At 36.4% G+C, this 13,796-nt stretch overlaps 3 non-coding genes across 3 annotated transcripts; all 3 read right to left on the bottom strand.

The window, feature by feature from the left end:
• Positions 1 to 4,801: 4,801 nt before the first annotated feature.
• Positions 4,802 to 4,875, bottom strand: TRNAN-GUU. The gene has a single exon. It is a non-coding gene; the product is annotated as a tRNA-Asn (tRNA).
• A 93-nt stretch (positions 4,876 to 4,968) lies between these two features.
• Positions 4,969 to 5,042, bottom strand: TRNAN-GUU. The gene has a single exon. It is a non-coding gene; the product is annotated as a tRNA-Asn (tRNA).
• Positions 5,043 to 5,135: 93 nt separating this feature from the next.
• On the bottom strand, positions 5,136 to 5,209 carry TRNAN-GUU. The gene has a single exon. It is a non-coding gene; the product is annotated as a tRNA-Asn (tRNA).
• Positions 5,210 to 13,796: the final 8,587 nt, after the last annotated feature.

Here is a 13,796-nt window from a genome sequence, read left to right as displayed (position 1 = left end):
GGGGTAGCAGTCGCTTGGAAGACTGCCACGTTGCTGTCGTCGGGCAGCAAGAGTGGCTGCGTCGCTGCCTTGCATTTTTTCATTGAATAGAAAAAGACTATTTAGGATTACCTTTCTAATTCCTTAATGATTGTGGAAAGAGGAGGGGATGAACAATTGTAGTAAAAAGGTGGAATCTGTCACCCTAGCGATCTCACACGGTCGGTAAAAAAAATGATTAATCAAGCCCGGTAACGTCGAACCTGGGGCAACCAGATGACCCCACGGAAGTTTACTTCCGACTGTCAGGGTAAATCGGGAAAGTGCATATGGAGGTTGATCATGACAACAAGCATTCTCAGGTTCATTATAAATGATTAACTAGGTCATGTAACATTGAACTTGAGTGATCGATCTGGTAATTAAAAAAAATGATTAACAAGAAGGTTAGGTGTAGGGTAAAATTTAAATTAATTTAATAAATTAATATGTTTAATTAATTAATATATAAACATAATAACATAATAAAAAAATATTTGTAAAACAAAAATAAATGATAGAGAATAATGCGGTGGTAAAGGGAGTCCATCAAGTATGAGTCAAAGGTCGGACCAGCAGCCGACGTGGAGGTCAAAGTCAAGAAGGTCAAAGGCAGGAAACCGCTAGGTCACCAAAGTTGGCCGAACGAGTTGCAACAGTCGAGCAACCATAGAGGGTCCAATCAGCCTGGAAGTTCATCAGGTCAAATCGCTCGTCCGACCGAGATGACTATAAAGAGAACATTAGATGCTCACAACCGACTAAATGAAGGATAGCTTGATTGGACCACATGTTCAGTCGGGCGAGGAATGCCCTACTGAGCCGAGCGACTCTGGAGAAGAGCAGCCTTGATCGATCGGGCGGGGAATCCAAGCCGAGCGGCTCTCCCGCTCGCCCAAACAGTGAGACCCCTTGCGTAGCTCATTGCATTCTTTTGGGAGTTGGTGTCGCTGACAGTAAGGCATGGTCAACAGACAAATTGTATGACGGAAGCTTCCACTATCATGTCAAGGATTTACACGCCCTGTTAAAGAATGGTGTCAGAGACACTTTTCGGGCATGCCTTTTCATAGGACAGTTGGTAAAACATGCACGCGCCTTGGGAAGCATGCACGTCTGTTATTGGAGCACTATATAAAGGGGGGTTTATGCCCCGGAGTGTTATTTTGTGTTTGAGCTCCTATAGTTGCTACAATTCTTCGCCACTTTTCTATTATTCCGGTAATAACTTGAGCGTCGGAGGGTCAATACTGGGGATCTCTTTCCTGACCCAGTATTAACATTCTTTGTATTGCAGAGCGGGATGAAGTTTTCACACGATCAATTGAAGAGTCACATCCTTAGCCAGTTATCTTCGTCAAGAAAATATTAATGTAGTGTTTAGTGGGAAAAGAGATGGAAGCACAGGTGGTTCTGGCTGAGAGCGGCGTCCTCACTTATTATTTGATGGCGGGATTCGACTAGGTCCCTACAGGCCGCCTCATCAGCCGAAGGTATACAGATTATTTGTTTGTCAAAATGATTTGAGTTGGTTATCTCAAATTGTCGGCTTAATTGAGTATCACCAACTTCGGCTGGAGTTTTCCAAGTCCAAGTGAGTGAGGAAGTTTGCTGAGACGTCAATTCATCAAGTTTGCGAATCGTGCCAGTGCTTTGAGTGCTGAGTCAACAAGGTCAATGCGAAAGATTCGAGATGGACGTCGGACAAACTTGGAGTCTGAGTCCGAAATCCTAATAATTGCATGAGCGTCACTCAAGAAATAAAGATATCGAGTTATACAGCAATGAAGTCTTTGTAAAATAAATTCGTCCCCTTCAAAGATATAAAATGTCATGTTTGAATTTTTAGGATAAAATGGTGAAACCTCAAACACAATTTAACACAGGTTAATAAGACGAACTGAAGTATGTCAAATTTAATATTTTACAATGTAGTTGCCAATTTATAAAAAATGTATATTTTTGATATATTGATAATATCTATGGTTCGGTATTTTTTTTTTTTTTGATAAGATAGTTACAGTATATTACATTTTAAGTATTTCCCCCACCCCTAGTCTCTAGACACCTCATGATTTCCAATTTCTTCCAACTAGTGTTATTTTCCACTAGAAATAAGATTGGCAGGTGTCAACTGATGTGGGTCTCTAGACCCTTGATGATTTCCGGTATTTTCTAACTTGTGTTATTTTCAGTTACTTGAGGAAGACAGACACAATAATTCATTCTTAACGAATAAATATCTCTAACCGTGTAATTACTTGATCCAGTGACGGGGACTTTAAAAGGTTATGATCAGCTGTTTAACTTGGTGCTAGATGCCATTAACTTATCGTTCTGGCTGCTTCTGGCTTAATGCAGAATGACATTCTATGCAATCAGACTTGTTTTTTTTTTTAATTTTCTTAAACAATTCGTTAATGGTGATTTTTAGTGGGTCTCAACACTGCCCACTCTATTCGTCTATTTGTTTTCTGCATATGTTGTTGTTGAAAACTAATGGAAGCAATTTTGTAGGCTAAAAATGATCATTTCCAACAGGTTTATTTGATTGATGCATTTGTGTACAGATATGTAGGGATAATGCTCGTCTCTCAGACTGATGGAACAGAGGAAATTGCAAATTCCTTTATCCAGCCAGATGGAGCTTAAAATTCTAAGTATCAAAAAGAAAGGTGAGAAAATTTTAACCATGACAACTTTTGATATTTTTTTTATATTAAAAATAGAATTTATTGATTGTTGTTAAGGCTAAATAACTTTAAATCTCGTTGTGTTTTTCATCCAAAAGCAGTTTGCCCCCTATATTTAAAAAATAACATTTAACCCCCTATGTTTTAAAGAAAAAAAATAATAAATAACCAAAACAACTTTACTTTGCTATTTAAATATTAAAATTATAGTTAAATAACTTTAAGCCCATTTTATTTTCCATCCAAAAGAAGTTTCTCCCTTGTATTTAAAAAATGACATTTAGCCCCCTATGTTTTAAAGAAAAAAAGGAAAAAAATAGTAAATGACCAAAATAACTCCTTTACTATTCTAAATGTTAAAATTATTCTAATTAAAAGATCCTTATTCAAGGTAACCTTAGATTTTTAGACAAAAAGAAAAGTAAAAATAAAAAATCGCACATAATCGTTGAAAGCTTAATCTTAGTCAAACCTGATTGATATATAGGTCAAAATTTTCACTTGTTCCTAAAAAAACTCTCACAAAATTTATACATGTGCACCAGTATAAACAATAGATAAGCAGCAACTCTAAAAGAAATAACTATTCAAAAACTCATTCCACCACCTTTACCAAATAAAAACAAATCAAAATTTTAAATTGATGAACCAAAATCAAATAAAAATGGAATAAAGTTCATCGTTAAAAATCTCTTTCTCATAATGACGTAATTATAATAGTTTTATTGTATGTTACATTTGATAATGAGAAAGAGATTTTTAATGATTAACTTTATTCTATTTTTATTTGATTTTGGTTCATCAATTTAAAATTTTGTTTTTTTTATTTGGTAAGGGTGGTGGAATGAGTTTTTGAATAGTTATTTTTTTTTAGAGTTGCTGCTTATCTATTGTTTATACTGGTGCACATGTATAAATTTTGTGAGAGTTTTTTTAGGAACAAATGAAATTTTTGATCTATATATCAATCGAGGGTAGATCCTCTGGATCACTTTTTGCGGTCAAAGGGATGATCCCTAAACATGCATTGGAGGAATACATGATCCCCACTTATAAAATAGGTGGGAGTCATTCATCTCCATCAATGCATGTTTAGGGACCATCCCCTAAACCGCAAAAAATGATCCAGAGGATCTGGGCTCATATCAATCAGGTTTGGTTAAGATTAAGCTTTCAACGATTATGTGAGGTTTTTTATTTTTATTTTTTTTTTGTTTAAAAATCTAATGTTACCTTGAATAAGGATGTTTCAATTAGAATAATTTTAACATTTAGAACAGTAAAGGAATTATTTTGATCATTTACTATTTTTTTTTTCTTTAAAACATAGGGGGCTAAGTGTTATTTTTTAAATACAAGGGAGAAACTTCTTTTGGATGGAAAATAAAATGGGCTTAAAGTTATTTAGCCATAATTTTAACATTTAAATAGTAAAGTAAGGATTATTTTGGTCATTTGTTATTATTATTTTTTTAAAAACATAAGGGGCTAAGTGTTATTTTTTAAATATAGAAAGATAAATTACTTTTGGATGAAAAATACAAGGGGATTTAAAGTTATTTAGCCGATTGTTAATTACTTTTGATGAATACATCTAAATTTACTGGACTATATACTAGAGTCTATTACTTTTTAGGATGATATTTTTTCTACAATTTAGGTTCTTTTAATTGGATAAATTTTAACAATTTTTTATAAAAAAATATTATTGTTTATAGTGGATGTTTGTCTGGTAGAGAAAGAATTATGCGAATACTTTATAGAAGTATTTATATTTTTCCTGTTTTAATAATTTTACTTAAATCAAGTTACTTTTTAAATATAATTAATAAATAAGACTCCCAGAATTACAAAATATAAATATATTCGAAAGAGACCTTCCAAGTTGTTAATTATATATTTACTATATCATAATAAATTATAATTTAGATAAATAAAAATAATTTGTTAGAAGGAGGGTTTGAACATCCTACCGTGTGGTAAAAAGCCACACGTTTTAAAGGAAAGAGATCTACCAAATTGTTATTATACATTTACTATATATTTTACTATATGGTATTAAATTCTAATTTAGATAAATTAAAATCATTCGCTAGAAGGAGGGCTTGAACCTCCGACCTTGTGGTTAACAGCCACACGCTCTAACCAACTGAGCTATTCCAGCTTGATAATAACTGAGAGAGACCCTACAAATTATTAATTATATATTTAACTAATATATGTAATTAAATTCTAATTTAGATAAACAAAGATAATTCGCTAGAAGGAGGGCTTGAACCTCCGACCTTGTGGTTAACAGCCACACGCTCTAACCAACTGAGCTATTCCAGCTTCATAATAAATGAGAGAAACCTTAAAAATTATTAATTATATACTTAACTAATATATGGTATTAAATTCTAATTTAGATAAATAAAAACAATTCGCTAGAAGGAGGGCTTGAACCTCCGACCTTGTGGTTAACAGCCACACGCTCTAACCAACTGAGCTATTCCAGCCGCATATTCCTTTTTATTTAACTTATAAAGGAATATTAATATTCTAAATAAAATAATTTTTTAACCATTATCGCCAAAAGTAATAGATGAAAAACAATCATCTTACACCACCTTGAGTTTTACAACAACAACATACTCGCACAATTGATCATTTTTTTCAACAGATTATTTCAAATTATATTGATCTTTTGAAATCTTTCATAATACCTACCTAGTGAAAACAATCAATATATTTATTGGCTTAGCTTCTAACTCTTTCAAGATAAGTCTTTTCCTAATTTATTCCTTTTAACTAATTTTTTTAATAAAACTATTTTTAAAAAATTAGTTCGCTGCAAATATAATAAATATAGAAATAGCCCACAGAAAACCGGTGAATCAGGCAACGAAGGTTAAATCGCTTTTCGACATCTCACACTTGTAACGGCCGCTACTTGTCTATTTGTCGCCTATCCATATGGTAACCGATACGTGGGCACCATGCAACGCCTTCCTCATCGGCATTTATCAGCAGACAACCATTTATTGCCCGAAGCCAGCTCGATTCGCTTTATTAAATAAACTTAAAATTTTAATAAATATTAAAAAAATAGGATCGGATCGTATATTATATTAGTTTATTTAGAGGGCGTTACGATGTCAGTCAAAGACACGTATCGGGTTACGGAACGATTCGTAACAGCCCGTTGTCCGTAGCCGTCATTATTCCAGCGCGCCCTCGGCTCGCCGCATCCCCATCCCTAATTCGCTCTCGTGCTCGTCACGTGCTCGATCGTCTTCTTCCTCATCCTCTCCCTGTTTTTTTTCCCTTCTACTTTACTAAACGTTAAATCCGTAATGGCGAATGAACCAACACGGGACATGGCTTCTCTTCCTCCATGGAAACGATTGCTCGAGAGATTTCATGATTTGCACCTCGTTCGATTCGGAGTCTTGGGAAGGAAAAAAATAAAATCTTTTTTGAGTAAAAAAAAAATTTAGTTGACTCCAAAATTTAGCTGCTCGTGCGAGCAGAATATATAAGAACATTGAGCAACACAAGTCGTCGGCTCAATGGCGTTGGGGAGGCGTCTGACGATCTCCCGGCGAGGTTCCCGGGCACGAGCGCGGCTGGCTGTCCCGATTGGGTGCGGCAATGGGAACTGCCAGGGCGGTGGGGCCCACGTCGCCGGGCATGATGACGAGGAAGCTGTCCTCGAAGGAGGCGGGGGCCTTGGCGCCGTGTGAGTCGCGGGGTTTCTGGCTGTCGGAGTCGTGGTCGGAGAGGCTGTTCCAGTAGTAGGAGCATGTGAGGAAGAGGAGGGCGAGGGCGACGAGGCTGAGCATGGCGGCCATGCCGCCGAAGAGGAAGGGCACCGGGTTTCGCCACCACAAGTGGGCCGCCGCCGCGCCGCCGAGCGAGGACGGCGGCGAGGAGAGTAGGGCGGCCTGGCCGTGGGCATCCAAACCTGCGCCGGTCCTCATGTCTGCTGCGAACGCGGTGAGTCGGTGGTGAGTGGAGAAGTGAGGTATGCGCGTGTATTTAAAGAGGGGAAGCGGATAATTAATCGGACCTTTTAACTTCTTATTATTATTTTTATTCCCCTAAAAATTTTAACTGAATAATATTCGCCGAATATATATATATATTCTTTCCATGCGGTGAATTCGCCTATAAAAGGCCCTAACTGAATTCGCCTATAAAAAATGGTGTTCAAAGGCCGAGCCTATATATATATATATTCTTTCCATGCGGTGAATTCGCCTATAAAAAGCCCTAACTGAATTCGCCTATAAAAAATGGTGTTCAAAGGCCCGAGTTAGGCTCGGCCTGGTATCCCGTGGGCTGTGTTACTCGTGGCTCGACTAGACCACTACTTGATGATGGGCTATGGCTTGGTTAAACCTATGTGGTTTAACCAGACCGAAGATGAGATTGGGCCATAGACCAAACTGATGATGGGTGCTTGACTAAATCTATGTGGTTTAACCAGACCGAAGATGAGATTGGCCCAGTTTGACAATGCCCAATATTAATCTTCTTTAAAAGGTTATGGTTTGATTATGTTACCGTATTAAAGTTTTGTTCGATGCATCTCCAAATGCTATCATGTTACCATATCAATTCGTCCCCTCGGATGAGTATAGTGACTAGCGCATGAGGTATTATCATAATGAGATTTGGGGTTTGAATCTATGCAAAATCGAGGTAAATACCTCCCTTATGTGTTAGTCACTATTCCAAAAACTAGTAGCCGCCCGTGATTTATCTCTTCCATGTTGGCCTTGGGACGAATTGGTGGAGGCGCTGGGGACGAACGTATTTACCTTTTGCCATAATGTTACCATATTAATTCTCCAACTTTTAATTATATCTGTAAATTTTTTTTTCAAAATGTCCTAGGGCTTGGTAGGATGATAAGAGGGCACATAATTGAACTACAAGTGAAATTGATGTACAACATTTGGAGTCATCATATTTTCTGAATATATATATATATATATATATATATATATATATATATATATATATATATATATATATATATATATATATATATATATATATATATATAATTTTCACGGGTCCAGATGCCCAAAAGTACTCTTAGATGTTTGATTCACTTTTTGAGAATTAAGGTGTCTAGGTGGACATCTGGGTGCCCAGACCTGTGAGGGGGGTCAGGAGTGTGCAGAGTAAGAGTATGCAAGTTAACATTTTCATATATGAAAAATGATATCCTACACATCCTTATCATGCATACTCCTAGGCGACCCTCATAAGTTCGAATGTACGAAAGTACTCTTGGGTGTCCTGATTCACTTTTTGAGAATCAGTGCGTTCGAAAGTACTCCCGGGTAGTTGAAATCCTTTGTCCCAAAAATGATGTGTCCCCGTGTTCCTTTGTCGATCGGACGATCATGATATTCTCATGATGTGCACTGCATCCTTGAGATATGATTTAGCTCGTCGATCGACGAGAGAACACGAAGACACATCATTTTTGGGACATAGGATCTCAACAAACTCTCAGATGTCTCAATTCACTTTTTGAGAATCGAAATACCCGGGCAGACATTCGAACGTCTAGACCTATAAGGAGCGCCTAAAAGTGTACAGGGTAAGAGTGTATAAGCTAACATTTTCATATATGAGAAATGATATCCTATACATCCTTACCTTGCACACTCTACGGCAACCTTCACAGGTCCAGACGCCTAGGAGTGTGATATAAATGAGTCTTCACATTGTTTTATATGAAGACTCTTTTCATAGTTGTTCGATATGAGCAACTTAAAAGAAACTACCGTCGACTCCTAATTGATTATCAAGATTAATTGCTTGGATGAGAAAACAATATAAAAGATCTTGTTTATATTAGTTATTTTTCCATCTACATAGCACATTTCATCATCCTGTCACATTTCAACAATGTAAAAGATCTTGTAAATCGCTCAACAAGGGATAAATCATGACATTAGCAAGGGATGAACTCGAGAGAAAGTAAAGTAAGAAATTATAAGAAAACTAAATATCGTTGCACCATTAATTGACTGAACTATGGATCGATCAATCGAAGTTCCAAATTAAGTTAGATGTGGCTTCTCTTGTGATATGTTAGAATGGTGGAGCCTCCACATGTTTCCTCAAAAGTCAAAATATATGTTTACGTAGAGGACAAGAGTCAAGATGAAGATATATAACTTGACTCGACCGGCTATGCCAAGGTTGTCCTGATCAGCTATGTCAAGTTTGTCCCGAGTGGCTAAGCCAAAGTCATATGCGCTGGTCCTCCCGATAGTCATTTGGACATTATCTAAGCATGAGGTGCCACTCCCAGTCGAACGACACCACTTTCAATCGAGTGTTCCTAGTCGAATGCTCCTAGCTTTCTGTCGACTGGCTATGCCAAGGTTGTCCTGACCGACTATGCCAAAATTTTCCCAAGCGGTTATGCCAAGGTCATATGCTCTAGTCCTCCTGATGGTTGTTCGGGTGTCATCTAAGCATGAGGAAGCACTCCCAATTGGGTGACACCACTCCCTATCGAATATTCCTAGCCAATTGCTCCTAGCTTTCTCCTGACCGACTATGTTAAGGTTATCCTGAGCAGCTATGCCAAAGTCATATGCTCTGATCCTCCCAAATTGAGGATGGCTCCATGGTGTTGATAAAGAAATCCTTCTCCACCCTAGAGATCTGATGCTCTATTAGATGGGTCCTCCCCCATTTATATTTCATAATTAATATACTTTTAACGACAACCATCAGTATATTGAAGATGATGAGCCAATGATGTTACTGATAATCATTAATACACTGGAAGATGTAAAAGCTAATAAAAGTGATAAATGATCACTAATACATAGGAAGGTAAAAGGTCATCGAAGGTAGCATAAAAGGAAGGGAGACGCATGAGGTAAGACAAGTTTTTCTAATCTTAAAACTCTCGACTATTCATTGATTCATATTTTCCCATGTTCCCACTAGTTCTTACTTAGCATCAAAATGGCAACGCTAGAACTTCTTGGCGCTATTCTAACTCTCATCTTTACTCTTTGTTATTCTCCAAGTTCTCAGGCAGTAGTGATTTCACCTCTAGGACTCTTCTGTGTGGTTCCAACATTAGTAATTGATAATGTTGAATCATAGAAGCCACTAGGGGGGAGGGGAATAGCGATCGAAAATTCGTTATCGAATTAGAGTAAGCAGCGGAAAGGAAACACAAACCACAACGCTAACACGAAATAGTTTTACTTGGTTCGGAGCCTTCGTCGACTTGGTGACCAAGCTTGTAGGGGACGGTCATAATAATACAAAAAGGGAGAGTTGTTTTGAATTTTTAAAATCTTCTCTTTGTAGAAAACTATAAGTTTTAAAAGAGAGATTTTAATTTTTAAAACTTTCCTTATTTGAATTAGGTCACATGTTTAAATAGAGAGTTTAAAAGATTTTAAAACTTTCCTTTTTTAACCATCATTATGATTTAAGAAAAAAAGGAAAAGAAGTTTTAAAATTTAAATTTTCTATCACCATGTTAAAAAAGGAAATTTTATAAGAGAGTTTTTAAATTTTAAAACATGGTTTTAATTTTTAGAAACTTTCCTTTTTTAACTCATACTTTAGGAAAGAGAGCTTGTAAATTTTATAAGAGGATTTCTTCTTGTAAAATTTTTAAAAATTATTTTTCCTTTCCTTTTAATTGTGGCCGGCCACCTTCCTTGGTGCCCAAGCAAGGGCCGACCAATAGGATTAAACCAATCCCAATCCTAAACCAAATAGGATTGATCTCAACCATTGATTGATGATTGATTCAATCAAGAGAAAAGAAAAGGAAAAATAAAAAGGGAAAAGGAAAAACTCTTGGATGATTTTATTTTTTGTAAAAGGTTTTTCCTTATTTGCCTTGGGCAAGTAATATAAAAGAAGGGGTGAGGGGGCTTCATGAGACACAACTCTTATTCTTTTGCTTGGGTGATCTCTTGGTGGTCGGCCCTCTCCCTTCTTCCTCTCCCTTTGCTCTCTTCTCCTTGGTGGTTGTGGTGGCCAGATTTTAGAAGAAGAAGGAGGAAACTTTTGGGTGGTGTTCATCTTGGAGGATCGTCGCCCACACGACGTCCAAGGCGAGGCGAGGAATACGGCAAAAGATCTTGAGGTCATTAGCTTATAAAGAGAAGGTATAACTAGTATTTTTCTTTCACATCATACTAGTTATTTTTCTTTGTATGAATTCTAAATACAAGAGGCAATTAGATCTAGTTTATCGAATTTATTTTTCGATTTTGTGTTTTCTTCTTTTTCGAATTTGTGATTCGATTGTTCTTTTTGGTTAACCTAAAGTTATTTAAGGAAATAAATATTAGCTTTCCTTAAAAGGCTTTGCCTAGGCGGTGGTTGTTGCTCCCATATCCAAGAAGGTCATGTGCCTCGCCATGCAGTCCTGGAAGCCAATTTTGGAAATTAATATTTATGGAATTAATAATTTAGGTAGATTTGAATCAATAGTGTTAAGTTCCGCTTGCGATTCAAATCTAAACCATTAAGAACAGATAAGTTAAATATGGAATCAATGATGTTAAGTTCCGTCTACGATTCCTGATTTAATTTCTAAAGAACACAATAGGTTATTTAAGGAAAGATTCGACACTTGTACAAAAATTTTTGTACAGTGGAACCGGTACGTTTTTCTAGGATTAACCAACAAATTTAACTTCTAAAGAACACAATAGGTTATTTAGGAAAGGTTCGACACTTGTATAAAATTTTAGTACAGTGGAACCGGTACGATCTTCCTAAGACTATCCAACAACTATTTCCTATGACACCTGCTCAGAGGAGGTTTTTATTGGTAGCCGTGGATTATTTTTTTAAATGAGTGGAAGCTAAACCATTGGCCAGAATTACTAAACAAGCAGTTATCAAATTCTTATGGCAACATATTATTTGTATATTTGGTATCTCATATAAGTTGGTTTGTGATAATGGAAGGCAATTCCAAGGTAGAAAAAAATTCAAGAATAGTATTTGGGATATGGTATTACCCAGGCTTTCGCCTCTGTAGTTTATCCATAGAGTAATGGACAAGTCGAGGTAACAAACAAGAAAATTATTAGAGGGCTCAAAACTAAATTAGATCATGTTTGAGGAAGTTGGGTGGACGAATTACCTAATGTGTTATGGGCATATCGCACAACTCTACGAGAATCGACAGACATAACTCCTTTTCATCTAGTTTATGGTGGTGAGGCCGTAATCCCGATCGAAATTGGCATGGAATCCGATCAGAGGTGATTATATGAAGAAGATAATGTTGATCGACATTTTATGGAGCTCGACTTGATAGAAGAAGTATGGGGCAAGGCAACAACTCATCTTATATCATATTGTCAAAGAATGAGGTAAAATTATAACAAAAGAGTTATTCCTAGATTCTTTTAGGTGGGTGATCATGTTTAGAAACGCATCAAGCTGGTCAAAGATGTTAATAAACTGGAGCCACAATGGGGAGGACCCTATAGGGTTGTACAAAAGCTCGTCTATGGTTCTTACTATTTAGAAGATGTTGAAAACCAGAGATTAGATAGATCTTGGAGTGTCAATCATCTACAACTTTATAGAGCTTAACAAGTATGCATGTAACTTACTCTTGTATTTTGCTCAATATATTCAATGAGAAGTACAGGCGAAATTATTACAGTCGATCGATCGCGATAAACAGATGGCTAGAGACTTTAAACCTCATAGTTGATCAGTCAGGATAAACAGACGATCGGAGACTTTAAACCTCACAGTCAATCGGTCGCGATAAACAGATGGCAGGAGACTTTAAACCTCATAGTCGATCCTTCTCGATAAACAAATGGTCGGAACTTTAAACCTCATAGTTGATTGGTCATGATAAACAAATGACCAAGACTTTAAACCCTACAGTCGATAGGTCGCGATAAATAGACGGTCGGAAACTTTAAACCTCATAGTAAATCGACCGCGATAAACAGACGACCGGATACTTTAAGCCTCACAGTTGATCAGTCGCGTTAAACAAACAACCAGAGACTTTAAACCCCACAGTTGATCGGTCGCTTTAAACAGACGGCCAAAAACTTTAAACTCTACATAGTCAAGCTCGACTTTAAACTTTATATAATCGAACTATAACTTTAAATCATATTCATTCCAAATATCATCAAAGATACCAATATCCAATCTATTTATTTCGCTCGGCATTATAAAACCGATCGATTTATTATTTAGTTCAAGGATTCATCATGAAATGTTTACAAATATCCAATCTGTTTATTTTGCTCAGCATCATAGATCCAACTAGTTTATTATTCAGTCTGGGAATTCATCAGGAAATATTTATAAATATCTGGTTTGTTTATTTCGCTCAGCATCATGAATCTGATCGATTTACTATTCAACCTGAAGATTCATCATGAAATGTTTACAAATATCTGGTCTATTTATTTCACTCAGCAACATAGATCCGACTGGTTTATTATTCAGTCTGAGAATTCATCAGAAAATATTTACAAATATTCGATTTGTTTATTTCACTCGTCATCATGGATCTGATCGATTTATTATTCAGTCTAGGGATTCATCATGAAATGTTTACAAATATCTGGTCTGTTTATTTTGCTCAGCAATCATAGATCCGACCGATTTATATATATATATGGCCTATTTATTTCGCTCAACGTTCACTTGGCGTAGTGGTTCACTCGGTTCATTATTCTGTCTGGAAACTCATTATGAACTGTTTCTAAGCATCTAGTTTATTGATTTCATTTGGCATTATATGACTAACCGGTTTCTTATTCAGGCCAAGAACTCATTATGTTCGTGCAGCAAAATACTCAATCAGAAAATCCATTATGAAGAAGTTATCCTTACTCGACTCGAATAACCTCAGTCGTACATCCTATCCAAAGATCCCTTACATCTACACAACTAAGTCATTTGCACAACCAAGTCATTCTACCTGATGTTATTTCTTCAGCTTGTATATGAGGTAGATTGGTGTGTATTGGTGGTTCTGAAGATACGCAAGGGTACACAAGTAAAACAGGTGATATCAAATACTATTTAGTACACAACTTA

The sequence above is a fragment of the Zingiber officinale genome, chromosome 4B (assembly GCF_018446385.1).
Source record: "Zingiber officinale cultivar Zhangliang chromosome 4B, Zo_v1.1, whole genome shotgun sequence".
Lineage (NCBI taxonomy): Eukaryota > Viridiplantae > Streptophyta > Magnoliopsida > Zingiberales > Zingiberaceae > Zingiber > Zingiber officinale.
The sequence above is the reverse complement of the archived record's forward strand: the minus strand, read 5'-3'. Positions and strand labels throughout refer to the sequence as shown.